The 12,480-nt window shown below is 44.1% G+C and overlaps 1 protein-coding gene across 1 annotated transcript in view; it reads right to left on the bottom strand.

Moving 5' to 3' along the window:
• Positions 1-12,480, bottom strand: part of RASGRP2 (RAS guanyl releasing protein 2) — a 1,091,080-nt gene that overhangs the window by 120,196 nt on the left and 958,404 nt on the right. The gene's annotated exons all lie outside the window — the stretch shown is intronic.

The raw sequence follows: 12,480 nt of genomic DNA, 5'->3' as shown, positions 1-12,480 counted from the left end.
ATCGATTGTACTTTGTAGAAGACACTGACTCTATAATTCAGCAGACTCTATCCCTAAAATGCCTACAACTCGCCCTGCCTAAACACTCCGACCTGTCCCTCAATTCTATCCGGACACAAATGTTTTTTTCCTGCCTGTCTTTCCCTAATCAGCAGCCAGCACGTTGATGTGTGCTCTGTCCCTGATCTAAGCAGCAGAATGAAGACGCTGCGGCTGCCTGGAACTTATAAAGACTTGGTCACATGCTTCAGACGGCCAATCACAGCTACTGAGACATTTGCAGGCATGGCTGGGATGGCTTAAGGCACACCAGTTAAACGATTGTTGATTGGCTGTTGAAAGCCCGCCATGAAAAGAGCGCCAAAGCATGCAAAACCCGGAAATAAAACGACCGAACACGGATTTTTACCCGAACATACAGTAAAGTGTCCGTGTCCGTGTTCGGGTACAAAAAATCCAATTATTTGGTACGAACACGAATAATACAGTCCGTGTTCGCTCAACACTAACCAAGATCTCTCCCCCATCACACTGAAAAATAGAAGGGCTGTCAGACCTGTGTTGGAAGCATTAAAGGAGAGAAATATCACCTACAGGTGGAAATTCCCCTTTGCGGTCCAGGCATCATATCAAGGGAAACAATTTTTTCTTCGCACACCAGACGATCTCCCCACATTCTGCGCTAACCTAAATTTGGAGCCAATCTCATTGCCAGAATGGTATGCAGAATTTATGTTGCCTACATCCATGAGCGACACACACGGAGCCTCATGTTCAACATCAATGAGGTCACCTGCAACTAAAAATGGAGGAAAGAAATTTAAAGGCAGAAATCCTCACAACGTCTTCTCCTCACCTCCTAAAACCCCCAGATCCAAAGATCACACTTGATCCCGCTCACTCAAGTTGAAAAAGACTGCAAGTCTCTTCCTTTCTTCTTTTCGTTTTGTTTTTTGGTTCTGCTCAATTGCTTTCAAGGTTTTTTTTTTTTATAGGTTGATGTTTGAACATCAGTCCAGTAGATGGTGCTAGACCCACAGAAATAATTGGTAGATGTACTGTTCTCCTATGTCCACAAGAAGTTGTCAACATACAGGTTACCACTTCTTGAAGGTGGAAATAAACACAGAAACAAGAGACTCACCGGCTCAATGATGCCTAGTTTCCACCTTACCTATGAATAATAGGAATACTCACATGCAAGCCCTGATTGACTGACTATTGTGGAAGGTTCCTACGCACAGGGAATTGCCTTTATGAGGAATTTACTATAATATCGTACAAGACATTACCACTTTTCATTAATGGAATTCTCTTCATGCTACGGCTTGCAATACTTTAGTTCGCCACAAGATGCCAATATTGTGCAGTTGATTTCAATCTCAGGAGTCTCAGATATACTGAGTCATTAGAATGACATGCCTGCCCATGTTCTTTCGCAATGACATATCTCATGTTGTCGATACTTGATTTAATTAACCTCGCCCCATGACGGGTTTGTTTTCCTTTTCTTTTTTGTCCTTCTATCTCCCTACCTCCGAGATAGTTTGGGTTGCAGCAAAAAGAGACAACTACACTGGGACTTCCACAGAGGACCGTTATTGAAATACCTACCGGGTTATATTCCTGGGTCTACTCCAAGGTACTGTAACTAACTTCTTATAGCATCCATGCGGAACAATGGAGATCAAAAACTCTATTCATCCTTTCTCCCTCTTTCTCAATGCTGGAAAGGTTTGATTCATCCAATGTAGTGGTTTATGTGACTTAGTAGTTAATGTTATCCTGCTCTTGGGGATATGGAGGTGGGGGTCCCCTAATTCTCGGGGTGGCGTTTGCCTCCATTTTCTCCAAAAATGTTGAAAAGTTCTTAGACCCATATCACAGCAATTGTTACGTGATAAACATGCTAACAGTTCAAGGAGTCATAATCTACTTCACAGTACCTTTTTAATTTTCTTCAACCTTTGAGGGAATTTTTTTTTTTTTTTTTTTTGTGTGTCCTTGGGCGCTATTGCCGAACCCAGGGATACATTGGTTATTCACCAAATGTATCATATCTTGCAGTCCTTTTATTCATTGCCTATTGTTATATATTGAATCTAGGCTTACGTTAAGTCTTTTTTTTCTTTTTTTTTTTTTTTTCTTTCCTGTTTGTTTATTAATGGATGGGGAGTTGTCCGGCTTCAGACTGGCGTGTTGTCCGTAATTTGTTCAAATTTTTACGGCTTCTCACCGGACAGACCGGACTGTACTCCTTCCACTCACCCCCCAGTAGGGAATATTATTCATAATTCATTCAAAGTTAAATAATTCTTTGATTTGTACCTAATCCTGATTCTCACCTTCACGGTCTGTTGATCAGTGTGTCGGTGATACTACTTACTTGTCTATTCTTCCTTCCTCCTTCTCTTCTCTCTTCTCTTTGCCTTTTCTCTTCCACCCTTTTCCCCCTCCCCTCATTGTCCGTGTCCAATACCCCTTTGTCCCCTGACTAACCATGGCTTATTCACAGCTGGGAAAGAACCCCCTGATAATTTCCCATAATGTGAATGGCCTTAATATTCCAGAAAAGCGGAAATTGCTATATGAACTACAAAAATCAAAAGCTTAAATTGTGTTTTTACAAGAGACACATTTCAAGGGACCCAAGATCCCTACCCTGACTGACAAAAACTACACTAAAATATATGAGGCATCTAGTACCATCACTAAGACTAAAGGAGTCGCTATTTTATTACACAAATCTGCACCCTTTGTAGTTGAAAATCAACACTCAGACCCAGAAGGCAGGTTTCTGTTCCTCTCTGGTACATTATTCGGACGTCCAACCACGCTAGCAAATGTATATTTCCCAAATAAAGCACATGTGTCCTTTTGCTCAAGAATTATTGATGAATTAAAAAGCTTTGCCAGAGGATGTATTATTTTAGGAGGAGACTTCAATGTCCCCCTAAATCCCCTTCAGGACACATCTTCAGGTCATTCGTGTATTAAATACCAATCACTGAAAAAAATCAAAAATGCACTAAGATCACTGAACCTGGTGGATGCCTGGAGATCGTTACACCCGGCTGACAGGGATTTCACTTTCTACTCTGCATCGCACAATAGATACACAAGAATAGACCATCTGCTCATTACCCAGAGGGACCTTCCCAACCTTACGGACGCTAACATCGGGATCATCTCTTCATCTGACCACGCTCCGATATCACTCTCTCTCTCCTCAACCACCCATTGCAAACCAGTATTCAATTGGAGGCTAAACCCCTCTCTTTTAATAGACGCTAAAATACAAAGTGAAATCCAAACTACAATCACAAATTATTTCAATGAAAACAAATCCTCTGATATCTCCCCCATGACCCTGTGGGAGGCCCACAAATGTGTGGTGAGAGGTGAATTCATTAAATACGGGGCCAGGAGAAAGAGAGAGAAGGAGCAACAGGTCCAAGATTTGATCACAAAAATTTCGACTCTTGAGGCTCAACATAAAATGTCATTAACCAAAGAACACCACCAAGAACTATTATCTCTTAGGAAATCCTTGTCCGAAATCCTAAACAACAAAATAAAAAGATCACTTTTTTTAAAAAAGGCAATATATTACGAATTTGGGGATAAGGGAAGCAAGTACCTAGCAAGGGCATTAAAGGACGCGCAAGCCTCTACACACATTGTGTCACTAAAAGACAAATCTAATAAACTAACACATGACCCGAGAAAGATAGCGGAATCCTTTCGATCTTTCTATGAGAAGCTTTACAACTTGCCCCCTCAGAATAGACCCAGCGACCTCATAGGTCCCAGACATTCAATTATGAAACAATACATCATTGACAGTGGCCTTCCTCAGATTTCAGATGGAGATGTGGAGGCATTAGAAAAGGAAATTTCCCCAGAAGAAACCAAATTGGCAATTCTAGATCTTAAAAATGGGAAGAGTCCTGGTCCAGATGGACTAACGTCCCAATATTTCAAGATGTTTGAAACCTCTTTAACAGACCCCCTTACAAACGCACTAAACATGCTAACCAAACAGCATAAACCATCTCAAGATTTTCTTACTGCTCACATCACAGTGATTCCGAAAGCGGATAAAGATCCGACTACCTGCGCCAGCTATAGACCGATTTCCCTATTAAATCTTGATGTGAAGCTGTTAGCAAAAATCTTGGCAAATAGGTTAAGACCACTATTACAACAAGTTATAGGCCCCGAACAAGTAGGCTTCATGCCAGGCCGTGAGGCTAGGGATAATACTATCAGATCCCTGAACTTAACACACGGAGCCCACAATTTAGGAATTGAAGGTCTGTTAATCTCAACCGACGCCAAAAAGGCTTTCGATAGAGTGGCCTGGGACTACATGTTGATGATTTGTGAACATATAGGACTGAAAAGTAGTATGATATCTTGGATAAAATCCCTCTACTCTAATCCCACAGCCAAAGTTAAGGTGAACAACATCCTTTCCGCCCCTATCCATCTAAAGAATGGAACTAGACAAGGCTGCCCTCTGTCACCCATCCTCTTTATATTGGCGTTAGAACCATTAATTAGACATATCAACGGGGACACAGATGTGCATGGCTTCGGCATTAAAGAGAATTCAAAGTTTCTGCTTATGCGGACGATCTCCTCTTCTATATATCACAACCACATATCTCCATTCCAAAACTGAACTTACATTTCCGCACCTTCAGATACATATCAAACTTTAAAATCAACCATTCCAAATCGGAAGCCATGGACATCTCACTCCCCGATAAAGTAAAACAATTAACTAAATCTAATTGCCCCTACAAATGGGATTCGACCTCACTTAAATACCTAGGAATCAAACTTACCCCAACTCTAGATGCCCTCTATGAGGCCAATTTTATCCCAATCCTGAAAAACATCACTAATGACTTGAGTAAATGGGATGTTAAACATTTCTCGTGGTTCGGCAGAGCAGCCATCCTAAAGATGGTCATCTTGCCTAGACTACTTTATTTATTTCACGCTTTACCCGTCACAATACCTCCCTCCTTTTTCAGGAAACTAACGACTATTCAAAGGAAATTCATATGGGCCAACAAAAGACCTAGGATACAACTAAAATATATGCAATTACCCAAGATCAATGGAGGCATAGGGGTCCCGGATTATTATAAATATTACCAAGCCACTCACCTCACCAGAGCGATCGACTGGCACTGCCATTCAACTCAAAAGGACTGGGTGGCCATGGAGAGGCACTGCTCTCGGTATCTGACCCAGTTCCTGCTTTGGACAGACCCTCACAACTTCCCTTCTGAAGTTAAACGCCACCCCCTAATCAACACCACCCTTACCATCTATCGCAAGCTAGCGAAATCATATAACTTATCCACCAACCCGAGCCCTCTGACTCCGGTTTCCCACAACCCAGACTTTGTTCCGGGTCTTAATATAAAGTGCTCTGCTGACCATCCTTTGCTCATTAAACATTGCATTCGTGATCAAAAAATCCTATCTCTTCACGAACTAAACAACCTAAAACCCCAAAACATCTCATTGAACCAGTGGAATTATATCCAGCTGCACAGCTTTGTTCAAAATAACAAAAAGAAAACTATGTGGGCTAGGCAACTAACTGCTTTTGAGAGGATATGTGAGAGACAGTCCCCAATATCGAAAACGACATTGATGACCTATCAGTGGCTTATAGCCCCGTCGCCGAATTTTGACGACAAATATAAGAAATTATGGGAACTCGAGTTATTACGCAAAATTTCTGATAGGGAATTGGAGAAAGCCTGTGTATTTACTCACAAATGCTCCCTGAGCACAAAAACTCAAGAAACGTCATTTAAAATCCGCACGCAATGGTACATAACACCAGCGAAAATGAAGACGTGGTCCCCACAGTACTCTGGAAGGTGTTGGAGATGTCTAGCTCACACAGGCACATTTCTGCATATTTGGTGGAATTGTGACATAATCAAAACCTTTTGGAACAAGGTTGTGCTTCTGATCAAACATATCACTGGTTCTACCTTAGAATTTAATGCGGCAAGCTGTTTATTACACATCAATAAACTCTCATATAGGTCATATAAAAAGTCTCTAACGAGACATCTACTCAACGCGGCCAAATCTCTTATACCTCTACACTGGAATTCCAAATCCGTCCCCTCGACTAAGAATTGGGTAGACAAGGTAACTTCCACATATGAGATGGAGGAAACTCTAGCCATCAAAAAAGAAAATAGCGGACCCTTCCATGACATGTGGAGACCATGGTTGATATTTACTCTTTCTTCGGATTTCAAAAAAATGATTGAAGATTAGCAATCTCGCAATTAACCCTCACATTCCACCTGGACCTTTTAGTATACGCTTCTACAATGAGCTACTTGATCAAGTACCACTTATCAATAGTACTCCATTACCTCCCCCTCCCTTCCCTTTACATTTCCTTCTCCTTCTCTTTCTTTTTTACTCATCTTCTTTAATTCCTATCTTCGCTTCCTTCCCTGCCCTCTAGTGGCCTTCTTTGAGACAGGCATATGTCTTTGGTCCTGTCTCATCTGAGGGAGGGTATCTAGTTTAGATACCCACATTATACCTCAGGAGCTGACTTAGATGTTTAATGTTGTTGCACTAACTTTTGATCCAATATTACATGATGTTGTAATTTATGTACATGTTGTACAGTTATACCAATATGTCATACTGCCATTGTTAATACTGTACATGTTTATTATTGCGATTCAATAAAGCTTTTATTGAAAAAAAAAAAAAAAAAGAAGGAGCGCCAATCAGTGATCGAGTCACTTCAAACACGCCTGCGTGAACTTGAGTGATCCCATAACAGGTCCATGGCTGATTCGACCCTGGAGGAATTGTCAGAGACGAGAGCCAGGCTGGTTGACATTCTGGGGAAACAGAACCACCGGCAATGTGTTCTCCGTCAAAAAATCTTCTATGACCAGGGCAACAAAAGTGGGCACCTTCTGGCGAGGGCAACTTATGCCCGTAGGAAGACCTCCAAAGTTCACTTTATCAGGGATTTGGCAGGGGTAAAATATTGCTCCAACTAAGCCATTGCCCAACAGTTTCAGATCTTCTACAGCTCCCTATATAACCTGCAGGACACCCAACGTCCTCAGGCCCCGAATCAGACCAGGCCACCTCTCCTTCAATGGTCTTCAGGAACTTTGGTTTAGCTTCAATCCCTCGCTCCGATTGATCTCGAGGCACCCATCAGCGAAAAGGAACTTGACACCGCGCTTAAGGAGATGAAACCGTGGAAGAGCCCCGGGCCGGGTGGCTTCCCGCTCCCATATTATTGCACCTTTTCCACTGTTCTTAAGCCTCATTTCCTCCGAGCATTCAGAACCTTAGTTGACTCCCCTCATCAATCTCCCTCCTTGTTGGAGGCACATATAACGGTCATCCCCAAGGAGGGCAAGGATCACTCCTTGGTTGGCAATTACTGCCCCATCTCCCTGCTGAATGTGGACATTAAGCTCTACGCCAAGATCCTTGCAAACAGATTACTTCCGTTCTTACCCTCCCTCATCTCCTTGGACCAAGTGGGCTTTGTCACGGGGAGAGAGGCGAGGGACAATACCACGAAGGCTCTAAATATCCACCACTGGCTAACCTCGTGTAACGAACCTGTTTTTTTCCTTTCCCTGGATGCCAAGAAGGCATTTGACACCTCCAGGCTCACCTGCCCCCTATCTATCCATTAGCTTGCATGTGCTCCCACTGTGGAGACTCTTTAAAATTCATTAGAGTTAGGACTGCAGGTAACAGGGAGCCTTGACGTGGCCCTGCAGCTTTCACATGCGTTTGCAAATGTGTGCTAACTAAACCCCTGTATTGACGCAAACTGTTAGACAGGCCAATTTGGTTGGTAAGCAGACTGGTTGGCAAATTGAACTGGGAATTTTATCTTTGTTTGTTTCATGTGCGTTGCCCTTCCATGTGTTCTCTGCTATGAAGGCCAGTTATAGGTGGGGGCAGAGGCCATTTTCTTTGTTGTATATGTGTACTGGTGAGTGGACATACTGGGTGCCTTTGCTGTAATACTTCCAGCTGGGCTTCCATTATGCCCCCAATTACCTTTCGGGAGGGATGGGCCACCTCCAGGCTCACCTGCCCCCTATCTATCCATTAGCTTGCATGTGCTCCCACTGTGGAGACTCTTTAAAATTCATTAGAGTTAGGACTGCAGGTAACAGGGAGCCTTGACGTGGCCCTGCAGCTTTCACATGCGTTTGCAAATGTGTGCTAACTAAACCCCTGTATTGACGCAAACTGTTAGACAGGCCAATTTGGTTGGTAAGCAGACTGGTTGGCAAATTGAACTGGGAATTTTATCTTTGTTTGTTTCATGTGCGTTGCCCTTCCATGTGTTCTCTGCTATGAAGGCCAGTTATAGGTGGGGGCAAAGGCCATTTTCTTTGTTGTATATGTGTACTGGTGAGTGGACATACTGGGTGCCTTTGCTGTAATACTTCCAGCTGGGCTTCCATTATGCCCCCAATTACCTTTCAGGAGGGATGGGCCACCTCCAGGCTCACCTGCCCCCTATCTATCCATTAGCTTGCATGTGCTCCCACTGTGGAGACTCTTTAAAATTCATTAGAGTTAGGACTGCAGGTAACAGGGAGCCTTGACGTGGCCCTGCAGCTTTCACATGCGTTTGCAAATGTGTGCTAACTAAACCCCTGTATTGACGCAAACTGTTAGACAGGCCAATTTGGTTGGTAAGCAGACTGGTTGGCAAATTGAACTGGGAATTTTATCTTTGTTTGTTTCATGTGCGTTACCCTTCCATGTGTTCTCTGCTATAAAGGCCAGTTATAGGTGGGGGCAGAGGCCATTTTCTTTGTTGTATATGTGTACTGGTGAGTGGACATACTGGGTGACTTTGCTGTAATACTTCCAGCTGGGCTTCCATTATGCCCCCAATTACCTTTCAGGAGGGATGGGCCACCTCCAGGCTCACCTGCCCCCTATCTATCCATTAGCTTGCATGTGCTCCCACTGTGGAGACTCTTTAAAATTAATTAGAGTTAGGACTGCAGGTAACAGGGAGCCTTGACGTGGCCCTGCAGCTTTCACATGCGTTTGCAAATGTGTGCTAACTAAACCCCTGTATTGACGCAAACTGTTAGACAGGCCAATTTGGTTGGTAAGCAGACTGGTTGGCAAATTGAACTGGGAATTTTATCTTTGTTTGTTTCATGTGCGTTGCCCTTCCATGTGTTCTCTGCTATGAAGGCCAGTTATAGGTGGGGGCAGAGGCCATTTTCTTTGTTGTATATGTGTACTGGTGAGTGGACATACTGGGTGACTTTGCTGTAATACTTCCAGCTGGGCTTCCATTATGCCCCCAATTACCTTTCAGGAGGGATGGGCCACCTCCAGGCTCACCTGCCCCCTATCTATCCATTAGCTTGCATGTGCTCCCACTGTGGAGACTCTTTAAAATTAATTAGAGTTAGGACTGCAGGTAACAGGGAGCCTTGACGTGGCCCTGCAGCTTTCACATGCGTTTGCAAATGTGTGCTAACTAAACCCCTGTATTGACGCAAACTGTTAGACAGGCCAATTTGGTTGGTAAGCAGACTGGTTGGCAAATTGAACTGGGAATTTTATCTTTGTTTGTTTCATTTGACAGGGTGGCCTGGGACTATTTAATGTCCACTCTGGAATCCATTGGTCTCCTACCGTGTATGATATCTAACATTCAGGCTGTGTATACTAACCAAAAAGCGATGGTCAGAGAGAACGACCACCTGTCAGACGCCTTCCACCTTTCTAATGGCACAAGACAGGGTCAAGCCTGACCAAGACAAGACACTGTCCCCCATACTGTTTATCCTCTCTCTTGAGCCCTTCCTAAACCAAATCCGAGCCAACCCAGATATCCGTGGGATTTCCATCTGCGATACTACTTACAAAATCGCCGCCTTCGCGGACGACGTGTTGCTCTTTCTCTCCCATCCCCACACCACACTGCCTAACCTCCCCAGGGACCTGGAACATTATGGATCCCTCTCGAACATGAAGATAAATTAATCGAAATCGCAAGCCCTAAACATCTCTATGGCCCCGGGGGAGGTTGAGCGATGCAAATGCAACTTTCCCTTCCTTTGGGCTTCCGAGAAACTGGCGTACTTGGGCATGCATATCCCGCGTGTACTTTCGGATCTATACCATTCGAACTATCGCCCAGCGCTGACAAACATTTGCTCCAAACTCAAATCCTGGCAATCCTTACAAGTGTCCTGGTTTGGGAGAGTGGCTTTGCTCAAGATGGCGGTCCTCCCACGGCTGCTCTACCTCTTCCAAACTGTCCCGATCAACCTACCCTTGTCCTTCTTTGCCACTTTCAAGAAGGAGTGCTCGAAGCTTGTATGGAGAGCCAAACCGCCCAGAATTATTCTCCCACGCCTATCAGCCCCAAAGCGAAGGGGAGGTCTGGGACTCCCAAACTACATTCCCCGCTGAAAGCGGTGGTCATGTTGGAACAGTCCTGGTCTGCGACCTCACTGCGCCTTTTGCCCTGGCTAGCACCTTCTGACTTGCCTCTGGATCTTAACCACTTGCCCACCGCCGCAAGTACATATACTGCGGCGGTCAGCCCCCCCTGGGCAAAGTGACGTATGGGTACGTCACTCGCCCGCGAGCCAATGGGGGCGAGCGCACGCTGCAGGAGGCGCGCTCCCGCCCCCACACGTTCACTGCCATCCCAGCGCGAGTGACCGGCGCCTCCAATGTCCGCCGGTCACTCGCAATCTCCCACTGGAGAGGGAGAAAGGCAGGCGGCTAATGTAAACAAAGCCACCTGTCATTCTTCGGGTGTAACTGCAGAGATCATACGATCCTGCTATGTAGGATCGTATGTCTCTGTGGTTACATCAAAAGCCACGCCCCTTTACAGTTAGAAGCACGCCCCTAGGGACACACGTAACCCCTGCATGTCTAATAAAGTTAACCTCTTCCCTGCCAGTGTCATTTTTACAGTAACAGTGCATATGTTACATAATTACATAGTTAGCGAGGTTGAAAAAAGACATCAGTCCATCCAGTTCAACCTATGATGTGTGTGTGTGTTTGCTGTTAACCGTACATTGTATACCCCTGTATGTTGTGGTCTCTAAGGTGCCCATCTAATAGTTTTTTGAAACTATCAATGCTTCCTGCTGATACGACTGCTTGTGGAAGAGAATTCCGCATCCTTACCGCTCTTAAAGTGAAGAACCTCTTACGCATTTTAAGGTTAAACCGCCTTTCCTCTAGTTTTAGTGAGTGGCCACATGTCTTATTGTATTCCCTTACTCTAAATAGTTTGTTCCTTATGCTAGGGTCGCCAGTACAGTATTTGTACATTGATATCATATCCCCCCTCAATCGTCTCTTCTCCAGAGATTATTTTCCCCTAATTATTTTTGTTGCCCTTCTCTGGACTCTCTCCAATTCCAGGACATCCTTCCTGAGGACCGGTGCCCAGAACTGGACAGCATACTCCAGATGTGGCCGGACCAGAGTCTGGAGTATGTATAGCACTGATTACTGTAGCAATGTCACTGGTACCCCCAAAAGTGTAAAAAATGTCAGTCAAGGGTCCGATCTGTCTGCCACAAAGTCACAGTCCCGCAAAAAAAAAAAAAAAAATCGCAGATCACCGCCATTACTAGTTAAAAAAAAACAATAAAAATTACATAAATCTTTCCCTTAGTTAGTAAACGCAATAACTTTTGTGCAAACCAATCAAAATACGCTTATTGCAATTTTTTCACCAAAAATATGTAGCAGAAAACAAATTGGCCAAAAATGTTAAAAAATTTAGATCTTTACATTTTTTTGGGGGGGAATTTCATTTTAAAAAAATGTGAAAAATATTGTTATTTTTATCAAAATTGTCGCTCTTTTTTTGTTTATAGTGCAACAAATAAAAATTGCAAAGGTGATCAAATACCACCAAAAGAAAGCTGTGTTTGTTGGGAAAAAAAAGGTTGTCAATTTCATTTGGGTACAGCTTTGCACGACCGTGCAATTGTCCGTTAAAATCACGCAGTGCCGAATCGCAAAATAGGCCCTGGTCTTTGAGCAGCCAAATTCTCTGGGGCTTAAGTGGTTAAATCCCACCCGTTTATAGGTCCGCCATTACAGGCCTACTAGCATTGGTCTAAGCGACTGCAAGCCGGAACAAGCCAAGGACCCCTGACTTCATTGCGCATGAACCCTGCCTTCCCACCTGGGATGGCTCATTCCTTCCTCCAGCGTGGCTGGCCCCACAAGGACGTCCTTGCAAAACACTTCTTCCATAAGGGAGCCATGCTCTCCTGTATATCGCTGAATCTCAAGCTTCACCCCCATAAAATGCCCCTGTAAACGTACTTTCAGATTAGACACTTTTTGACCTCAAACCAAAACATGGCCCTCTGGACGAGGCCTTCTAATGGCTTCAAGGCCATCTGTGAGCGC

The sequence above is a fragment of the Pelophylax lessonae genome (assembly GCF_965119305.1).
Source record: "Pelophylax lessonae genome assembly, chromosome: 10".
Lineage (NCBI taxonomy): Eukaryota > Metazoa > Chordata > Amphibia > Anura > Ranidae > Pelophylax > Pelophylax lessonae.
The sequence above is the reverse complement of the archived record's forward strand: the minus strand, read 5'-3'. Positions and strand labels throughout refer to the sequence as shown.